Source organism: Heliangelus exortis, chromosome 12 (genome assembly GCF_036169615.1).
Source record: "Heliangelus exortis chromosome 12, bHelExo1.hap1, whole genome shotgun sequence".
Classification (NCBI taxonomy): Eukaryota; Metazoa; Chordata; class Aves; order Apodiformes; family Trochilidae; genus Heliangelus; species Heliangelus exortis.
In genome coordinates this window covers 21036466-21045239 of record NC_092433.1, presented here as the reverse complement: position 1 = coordinate 21045239, position 8774 = coordinate 21036466, and positions in this window count along the sequence as shown.

The following is an 8774-nucleotide window of genomic DNA, read 5'->3' as shown; positions in this document are numbered from 1 at the left end:
GGGTCCTTTTGTTCTGCAGGCAATAGTGCTTTAAGTTTGTAAGAAAATAAATGGAAACCTGTATTAAAATCCATACCCCTAAAGGAGGGGAGATAAAGTGGCAGGAACTGGGGAGAAGTGGAGGTAATTCTTATGTCCATGTGCAGGCTGAACTCTACCCCAGTACAGCTGCTGTGCTGCCTTCAGGGGACAGCCTGGCACATCTGGAACTGCCACCAAGCTTTGTCTAACTTGGTGGTGGTGAAAAGAAAATTGCTGCTGAATTGTCTAGTTTATGGATCCACCAAGTTGATTAACAATGATTGATAAGCCACTGCCAGAATGAACCATACTGTGGGTTTTATCTGTACAATCCTGGTTTGTGTCTTCAAAGACTGCTAGGAGAGAAAAAAAAAAATCAGACAAAAAGATAAGGGTGAAGATTCATGGTTATGTCTTGGAAATTCAATTTAGCTGGGAAAATATCCCTTTTAAAACCACATTATTAAGTGCTGTCAAGTGACAGCCATTTGGCCTTCACGTGCAGCGGGTGAACGCAGCCAAATTGTGCCTGGCATCTCTGCTGCTGCCCAGGCTCCTTCCCTGGTGCATAAAATCTGCATGATTGCTTTGTGATGGGGCTTGTCAACAGGGACTGCAGCTGGGTTATGAATCACTTTAATTTGTCATATGAGCTGGTTTCACACCAAAATCTCTGGAGGGAAAATGCTGGAAAGCAGGGGGAGGGAGGAAAGGGGATATAAGATCTGACACCCCCTTTGCCCCAGTTCTTGATTGGAAATGTTTATCACTCTTCACCAGCTAATAACTAGTTCTAATTTAATAGAATGGAGTGAAGTGGTCAACATAAAATGTGTTTTTGTTTTCACACCTGAGACTAACATGGTCTGAAATGATTGGGGGTGTGATCAGTCATACAATCTGTTTGCCAAAAGGTCTCTTTTCTCTCTGCTCTGAAGTGTGAAAACAAGGGATGCTATTTCTTGTACTCTGTAAAGAAAAATGTGGATTGCAGCATTTTAAGGAGCCATTAGGTGAAGGAAGCCAAAGGAGGAAAGAAAAATCAAGACATTTTCTTTCCAATAATCACAAGCAATTGACTTCTAGGGGTGCATTTGTAGGAAGCACATGAAAACCTGCCATGGAAACTTCCCAGCCCCACAATCACATTGTTTTCTGCATCCTTTACAGGGATAATATTGAGAAAAATCAAATGATCAGACCATTACTTGATTTTATTGTTTTGGATTTTTTTTCAGTTGCCACTAACAACAATAAAAATGAAATTACCCACCCCGGACTCTGAGTTCCCTTGATACATAGTTAAAACACACAATTACGCAAAGTAGGCAGACTCTCACTGCACGTTATACCAAGCATCAGAAGTATAAACCAAACATAAAACCCTCTACAGAGACAAATTACTCACCCATCAAAAGTATTACTCACTGTGGACAAATAGACTTTCAGAAGAAGATTTTAAGTGTGCAGATGAATGTTACAGCTGGTAAGAATTCATTAATCAATTAATCCACAGCAGGAGACAGAGATTTGTTTTTCCTAAGTGTAAAGGGTCCTATATTTTGCTGCTTGAAAGAGAAATGCCCTGTTCTCTTGCTTTCTCAAATCAGGAAGGTGTGTGATCATGTGTCTAGCTTTAAGGTCACAATTAGCCCTTCTGGAATGAAAAGAATTATTTGTTTTCTTCAATAGTGTTGCACCATTAGACATCTTGGAAAGAGGAGAGGGGCAATGAATGCAAAGGTATAATGCAGATGCCTTTTCCTAACCCTTCCTTAGCACGCTGCCATTTCTCTCTGGTATGCACAGAGCCTGTGCGGATCTGTGTGGCCACCTTGCAATCTGTCTGGTGTATGGCTCTGTTGGCATTTGCTAACATCAGTGCTGATCAGCATGCAATTGAAAACCATCTCCTCCTGGTCCCAAGCAGCCAGCCCAACCCTTCAGCTCTTCCCAACAAATTACTGATCTGGCCTTGCAGCAGGGAGCTTTCCACAGCAGCCGAACTGTAGTCCCGGTAAACAACATATGTGAGGATGAGCTGGTGAAGCTGCCATGAAGGCATTTGCTGCTTTCAAATCCCAGCTCCCGTGCTGCACACAAACCTGCTGTTCCAGCAGGCAGAGCCCACCCCTTGGCAGCAGGGGCAGAGGGGCTAAAATTCAACGTGTTTGTGGTGACTGCAGCATGCTGATGGACCCCTTGGGTGAGGATCATCAGGTGCTACGGCAGCAGAGCTCACATGGGCACCTGGCTGACTGCTGGTTTACGGCTGGTGGGCAATATTCACAATGTTCAGGTCCAGCACCTCCACCAAGCTCTAATTTCAGAGAGTTCATGGAGACCTAATGCTAACCACAGCTGTGCTGGGACCACCTTCCTTGGTTCATTAGTATTTCCTAAATCCATTCATTTTCCAGTTGCTTCTTCTGATGCTTCCCTCTCACCTCTCTGCCTCATGGAGGTTATGCACATGAAAGGAGGAAGCAAGCATCAGCTTTTTTTTGTCTGATTCTCTAACAAAGTGCTCCAGTCAGGAGCTGTTCCAATTAAGTCTTAGTGTAAAACAGATACAAAGTTTCATGCAACAACTGAGGTTGCTTAGGGAAAGGGATATATTTTTACGTGCTGTCTTTCTTAATCTCTTGCATGGGATCAAAGCTTTTAGATCTGACACTGATTAAATGTGAGACCCCAGCACAATTACTAAAGTATTGACCACCAGTTTCTTAATGATTGTCTGGGAATGCAATGTGCATTTCAAATGCTGACCACTAACAAGCCTATTCTTTTTCTTTTTTTCATTTTCCCCCCCCTTTTTCCCCCCCCCTTTTTCCCCCCCCCTTTTTCCCCCCCCCTTTTTCCCCCCCCCTTTTTCCCCCCCCCTTTTTCCCCCCCCCTTTTTCCCCCCCCCTTTTTCCCCCCCCCTTTTTCCCCCCCCCTTTTTCCCCCCCCCTTTTTCCCCCCCCTTTTTCCCCCCCCCTTTTTCCCCCCCCTTTTTCCCCCCCCTTTTTCCCCCCCCCTTTTTCCCCCCCCCTTTTTCCCCCCCCCTTTTTCCCCCCCCCTTTTTCCCCCCCCCTTTTTCCCCCCCCTTTTCCCCCCCCCTTTTTCCCCCCCCTTTTTCCCCCCCCCTTTTTCCCCCCCCCTTTTTCCCCCCCCCTTTTTCCCCCCCCCTTTTTCCCCCCCCCTTTTCCCCCCCCTTTTTCCCCCCCCCTTTTTCCCCCCCCCTTTTTCCCCCCCCCTTTTTCCCCCCCCTTTTTCCCCCCCCCTTTTCCCCCCCCCTTTTTCCCCCCCCTTTTTCCCCCCCCCTTTTTCCCCCCCCTTTTTCCCCCCCCTTTTTCCCCCCCCTTTTTCCCCCCCCCTTTTTCCCCCCCCTTTTTCCCCCCCCTTTTTCCCCCCCCTTTTTCCCCCCCCTTTTTCCCCCCCCTTTTTCCCCCCCCTTTTTCCCCCCCCTTTTTCCCCCCCCTTTTTCCCCCCCCTTTTTCCCCCCCCTTTTTCCCCCCCCTTCTTTCCCCCCCTTCTTTCCCCCCCTTCTTTCCCCCCCTTCTTTCCCCCCCTTCTTTCCCCCCCTTCTTTCCCCCCCCTTCTTTCCCCCCCTTCTTTCCCCCCCTTCTTTCCCCCCCTTCTTTCCCCCCCTTCTTTCCCCCCCTTCTTTCCCCCCCTTCTTTCCCCCCCTTCTTTCCCCCCCTTCTTTCCCCCCCTTCTTTCCCCCCCTTCTTTCCCCCCCCTTCTTTTCCCCCCTTCTTTTCCCCCCTTCTTTTCCCCCCCTTCTTTTCCCCCCCTTCTTTTCCCCCCCTTCTTTTCCCCCCCTTCTTTTCCCCCCCTTCTTTTCCCCCCCTTCTTTTCCCCCCCTTCTTTTCCCCCCCTTCTTTTCCCCCCCTTCTTTTCCCCCCCTTCTTTTCCCCCCCTTCTTTTCCCCCCCTTCTTTTCCCCCCCTTCTTTTCCCCCCCTTCTTTTCCCCCCCTTCCTTTCCCCCCCTTCCTTTCCCCCCCTTCCTTTCCCCCCCTTCCTTTCCCCCCCTTCCTTTCCCCCCCTTCCTTTCCCCCCCTTCCTTTCCCCCCCTTCCTTTCCCCCCCTTCCTTTCCCCCCCTTCCTTTCCCCCCCTTCCTTTCCCCCCCTTCCTTTCCCCCCCTTCCTTTCCCCCCCTTTCTTTCCCCCCCTTCTTTTCCTCCTTTCCCTTTCTCTTCCATACTTTCTTAGGAATCATGGCAAACAGGTTTGCTATATAGTGCCAGACTGGGAGGCAACAGGTACATTTACACGCAAAACCTTGTATGAATGTCCAGCTGCAACAGTTTCCAAGCAAGGCAGAAGCTAGTGAGTGAAAGAAGTTGTCAGATGCACTGATTTGTCTGCCTTGTTTTCATTGGAATAATCAGGCAAGGCCCACTGTGTTATTTGGATTCTCTAAGGTGTAATTTAGCCATGAGATGTTCATAATCAACGCTCATTTGCATCAACCAGTAGAAAATGTGACATCTCTTTATTTCAAATGCCGGGTTAATTACTAGTTTAACCACTAATATTTATTCAACATTCTGTGTGTGCCACTGGGCCAGATCCTGCCACTCTTCTGGAGGGCAGGGCCCTGTGAGTGCAGTTCTGGTTTTGCCAGGGAAAACTGGTGTCAGATAGGTGCCAGAGAGATCTGCTGGGAACATGCCCTTCCATTCTGCAGCCCAGGTATGAGCTTAAATACAGACACTGTTTTTTATGGGCCACACTGTTAACCTTGCTAGTGATGAATACTGAAATGCCCAGAAAATAGCTTTATAAAATCAGTGGGGCCATTTGTGAGATGGGAATTGCTCTGTGTGTGCCTGGAGCTCAGGGACTGGCCCCCAGCTGCTTTGTGAGTGCTGTGCAGAGAAGCCTAAACACTGCTAAATGGGGCTCAAATGAGTAAGGCAATTGATCAACAGTTTTGATTGAAACCAGAAGTAAGTTTTGCTTTTGGGTTATTTTGGTTTTGTTTTTTTGAAACCCAGTCTCAAATTGCCATCACTTAGAAGAACATTGATCAAAAGTTAAACCCAGTGCACGAGAGGACCCTGGAGGTGAAACGTACCACTAAAGGAGCCTGATTAAGTCTTAGTGTAAAACAGATGCAAAGTTTCATGCAACAACTGAAGTTCTTCTTGGCTAGAGAATTAGAAATGCTGCAACTCGTCCAGTGTAGGACTTGCTGGAACTTTAAATGTGTATGTGCACATATATATATATATATATATATTTTTTTTTAATACATCTGTGTGTGTGACTTCCAACTTCTGGCTTATCTCCAAGATTGATGAATATGTTGACTGCACATGAGACATACATAAACCTTTAGGACTGCTGGGGTCAAATGGGAAATGTCAAGAACAAGATCACACTGTTTACAATATGTCCAAAAATATACAAAACCAGATGACACCCGTGAGTGACATTATAACGAGAGGGAGCTATCAGAGGCAATGTGAAACACATGCTGCTGGGTGCCCTGCATCAAAGATTCCTCTGGAGCTGCAGATAGCTATCAATGGGCCCTGCCATGCTGAGGGAACATCTGAAGCTGGTCTAGGGTCTGCTCTGTTCAGCATGGTGGAGACCAGAGATGCTTGGAGCTGGACACACTAAACACAGAGTTGACTCAGAGCTCAGTGAAACATAGTATTAAAGCAAAATACTTAGGTTTGTACTAAGGTGTGCAAAACAAACAGTATGATTAATCACATTTAACCCTTTCACTTCAAAGCACATAATGAGCATTGACATTGAAGCCTCAACAACCCTCCCTGGTGAACATGGGAGAGATTCAGGTTGAAGCCACTGAGGTAAATCAAATTGGTTTGGATTAACTAGGTTAGTGTGGGCTGTATTAATATATTTACAGCCTGGTGATTATACTGTGGGAAGGAAGGGAAGAGGATTAAGTCTCTGTTTAAGCTGCATTTTAGTGCAACCAGTTCTTCAGTAGTACACAGTTAAAAATATAGTCTGTCAAATCCCGCTGACATATTTTGGCAGTAGATATTTCCTTTAATTGAAAGCAATTGTTGTGAGCTTTCCCTCTTCCCCATTTGTTTCTGTTAATGGGTAGTGGTGGCCTGGCTGCTGGAGCACATATTGAGCAAATGCTCACTGGAAAGCCAGCATATTGTGAGAAGCACGGCACGATCCTGCCTGGTTTCATAAGGAAAAACTTCCTCCGGGCTTTTGGCAGAGGATGTTTGAGCAGAGCTGGTAGGAGCAGCCTGTAGTTTGGGTCAGCTGGGGCCTTCATGTGTGAATCCTGGGGCAAAAGCCAGGCTGGCTTCCAATGCAGCCATGCTCTGTTTTGAAGAATCAGCATGGCCCCTACTGTAAATCCCATGAGGGGATGCTGTGCTTTATGTTGCGTTCCTCTCCTTTGCGGGGAGCTAAGTTCTGCATCCTCTGCTGCTGGAAGGCAGACCGGAGCACTGCGCTGGTGCTGGTGGCCTGGTACAGAGGAGACACTGCCAACCTGGGGCCTTGGTGCTGCTGCTGTTCCAGCAAGAGCTGAATGCTGCGGGTGAGCAGGGGATCAGCCCCGGGGGACCACCAGACCCTGCAAGGTCAGTCCAGGCACAATGGTGCAAAAATGGTGCATCGACCAGAGTATGGTCTGTGGGGACAGGGGGTAGGCAGGGACTAGAGACTTAGTGCAGCAAGGCAGGGACTTGAAGGCTCTTCACCCCTCCTCTAGCCACAGCACATGCTAAATTTCCCACAGTGGAGAAACACCAGCCATGTTTCCAGCCCTGACTGCTGTGAAGCTGGGGCGGGGGAGGACAAACGCTGAACCCTTTCTAAGCCTCTAAAGAAAATAAAAGCAACAGGTCACCAGGGAGACCTGCGGGAAACTGGGGAACCTGTTGTTTTTGCGTGCTAGCTCTCCACCCACAGCGCCTGGGTCAAACCCCAGCACAGGCTACAAAAGACATGGTTTTGTTATTGCCTTGCGATAAACCTCCTGGTCTGGAAAATCCTGCCACTATTGTGTGCATGAACTTTCACCAGCACTGAATCCATCATTAACCTAGGAGGAGACCTTTTCATGCTCACAGCCTCTGTCTGCACAGCTCCTCTCTGGAGGCAAATCCCTCATGGTGAACGCGTCAGCCAGCTGCAGGCAGCAGACAGGGTTATGACTGCATTACGTACTCTAAAGGGAGCAATGCTCTATATTGGGCTGGGAAAGGTTGATCTTTTGAAACAAAGAAACTTGAGGAAAAAAAAATGTGATTTTATTGAGAAAGGGCTTAAGGTCCCCATAAATCCCTTATGTCCTTGCTCAGAGCAGGGCTGGAGGCCAGCAGCAGGGTGGCAGTGGAGCATGCCTGACTGGTGTGATTCCTGCTACAGCCATTTGCAGGGAAGGCTGGGACCACACCAGAGCATGTGTTTAGATTAAAGGATGTTTGGGAAGGGACCTTGCCTTAATCTTTCTGCTAAGCACCTAGCAGACTCCTAGTGTGCTATATCACGAGTAATAATAGGAATGACAATATGTCTGCCTTCTCCTGAGCAGTGCCTGCCATATAGAGTAACACAGGGACTCCATCCATTCTTACCCAAAAACATACTGAGGGTTGCTAATCAGTCAACGTCCAAGCCTTCTGTTATTTCTGAGTGCTCTGAAGTGCCTTCACAAGCACTTTGCTGATGCATCCAACCTGATGGTACTAATGCCTGTACAGGGCCAGGGTGGCGGTCAGGGCTGGAGAGCAGCAGATGAGTGCTGTGATCAGGGCACAGCTCTTGTGCAGGCAATGATTGCTCCGTGCCGAAGCGCTTCTCAGATCCTCGTGTTCCCCCAGTACATGGATCCTCTCCACATGGAAATACTACAGCAGGGAGAACCCTGTCCTGTCATGTGTGGTCTAAGCATGTAGAGACCAAGCAAGATTGCTCTGCCCTCACCTGGCTCTTACCCCCTTCTCTTGGTTAGCTGCTAGCAGCCTCCTTCTGGATGGGGAAAAAAGCTTGACTTGGATCCCTGCCCTGGTCCTGCACAGCTACTCAATGGTTGTTATCAGTTTGGGTTGCTGAGCAGGAAAGCCAGTGGCCAAAAGTATTCAACACTCGTCTGCTTATCGTTTGTGAATACACCTTGGGGCCTTGTGCCAGCCTGCCCTGCACTCATATAGAAAATGACCCGAATAACACACTTAAGAGACAAAGAATAGAGGAGAGGAAAAAAAAAAGAAAAAGAGGATTGGCTGCCTGGAGGGGAACACAGGGACCTTCTGGTCCCTGCACAGTGGCTCCAGGGTGGTGGAGGTGTGTTAGCTATTCCTTTGCAGGGGCACCGAGCATCCACGTGGTGATGGCTCAGGGCTCATCTCTGCAGGGCAGAGAAGGAGCAGCTACCCCATGCCCCAGTCAGGCCCTCCCCGTGTCACAAGAAAGGACACAAAGCTGGCTGCTCTACTCCAGGTGCCAGCTCTAGGGCTGCTACCTGCTGCTGGTGCTTGGCCCTGCTGCCAAGTCAAACCTGGACATCCTGGCGCATGAGAGAGATCCGCAGTACTGTGTAGTTTTCTGGAAGATAAACCCCCATAAATAAATAGATGTTTATGCTCCCTGTATTTAAGTGATTAGATCCTGGCTTTTGACCATGTTGAGTCAATATAACCCAAGTAATTGCATGAGTAACTCGTGTTTCCCCTAAAGGGAAACTATTCTTGTGTAAATATATTTATTAATAATTGAAGTGGGTTTGAGTTCTTATGCACACAGTCCCTCTC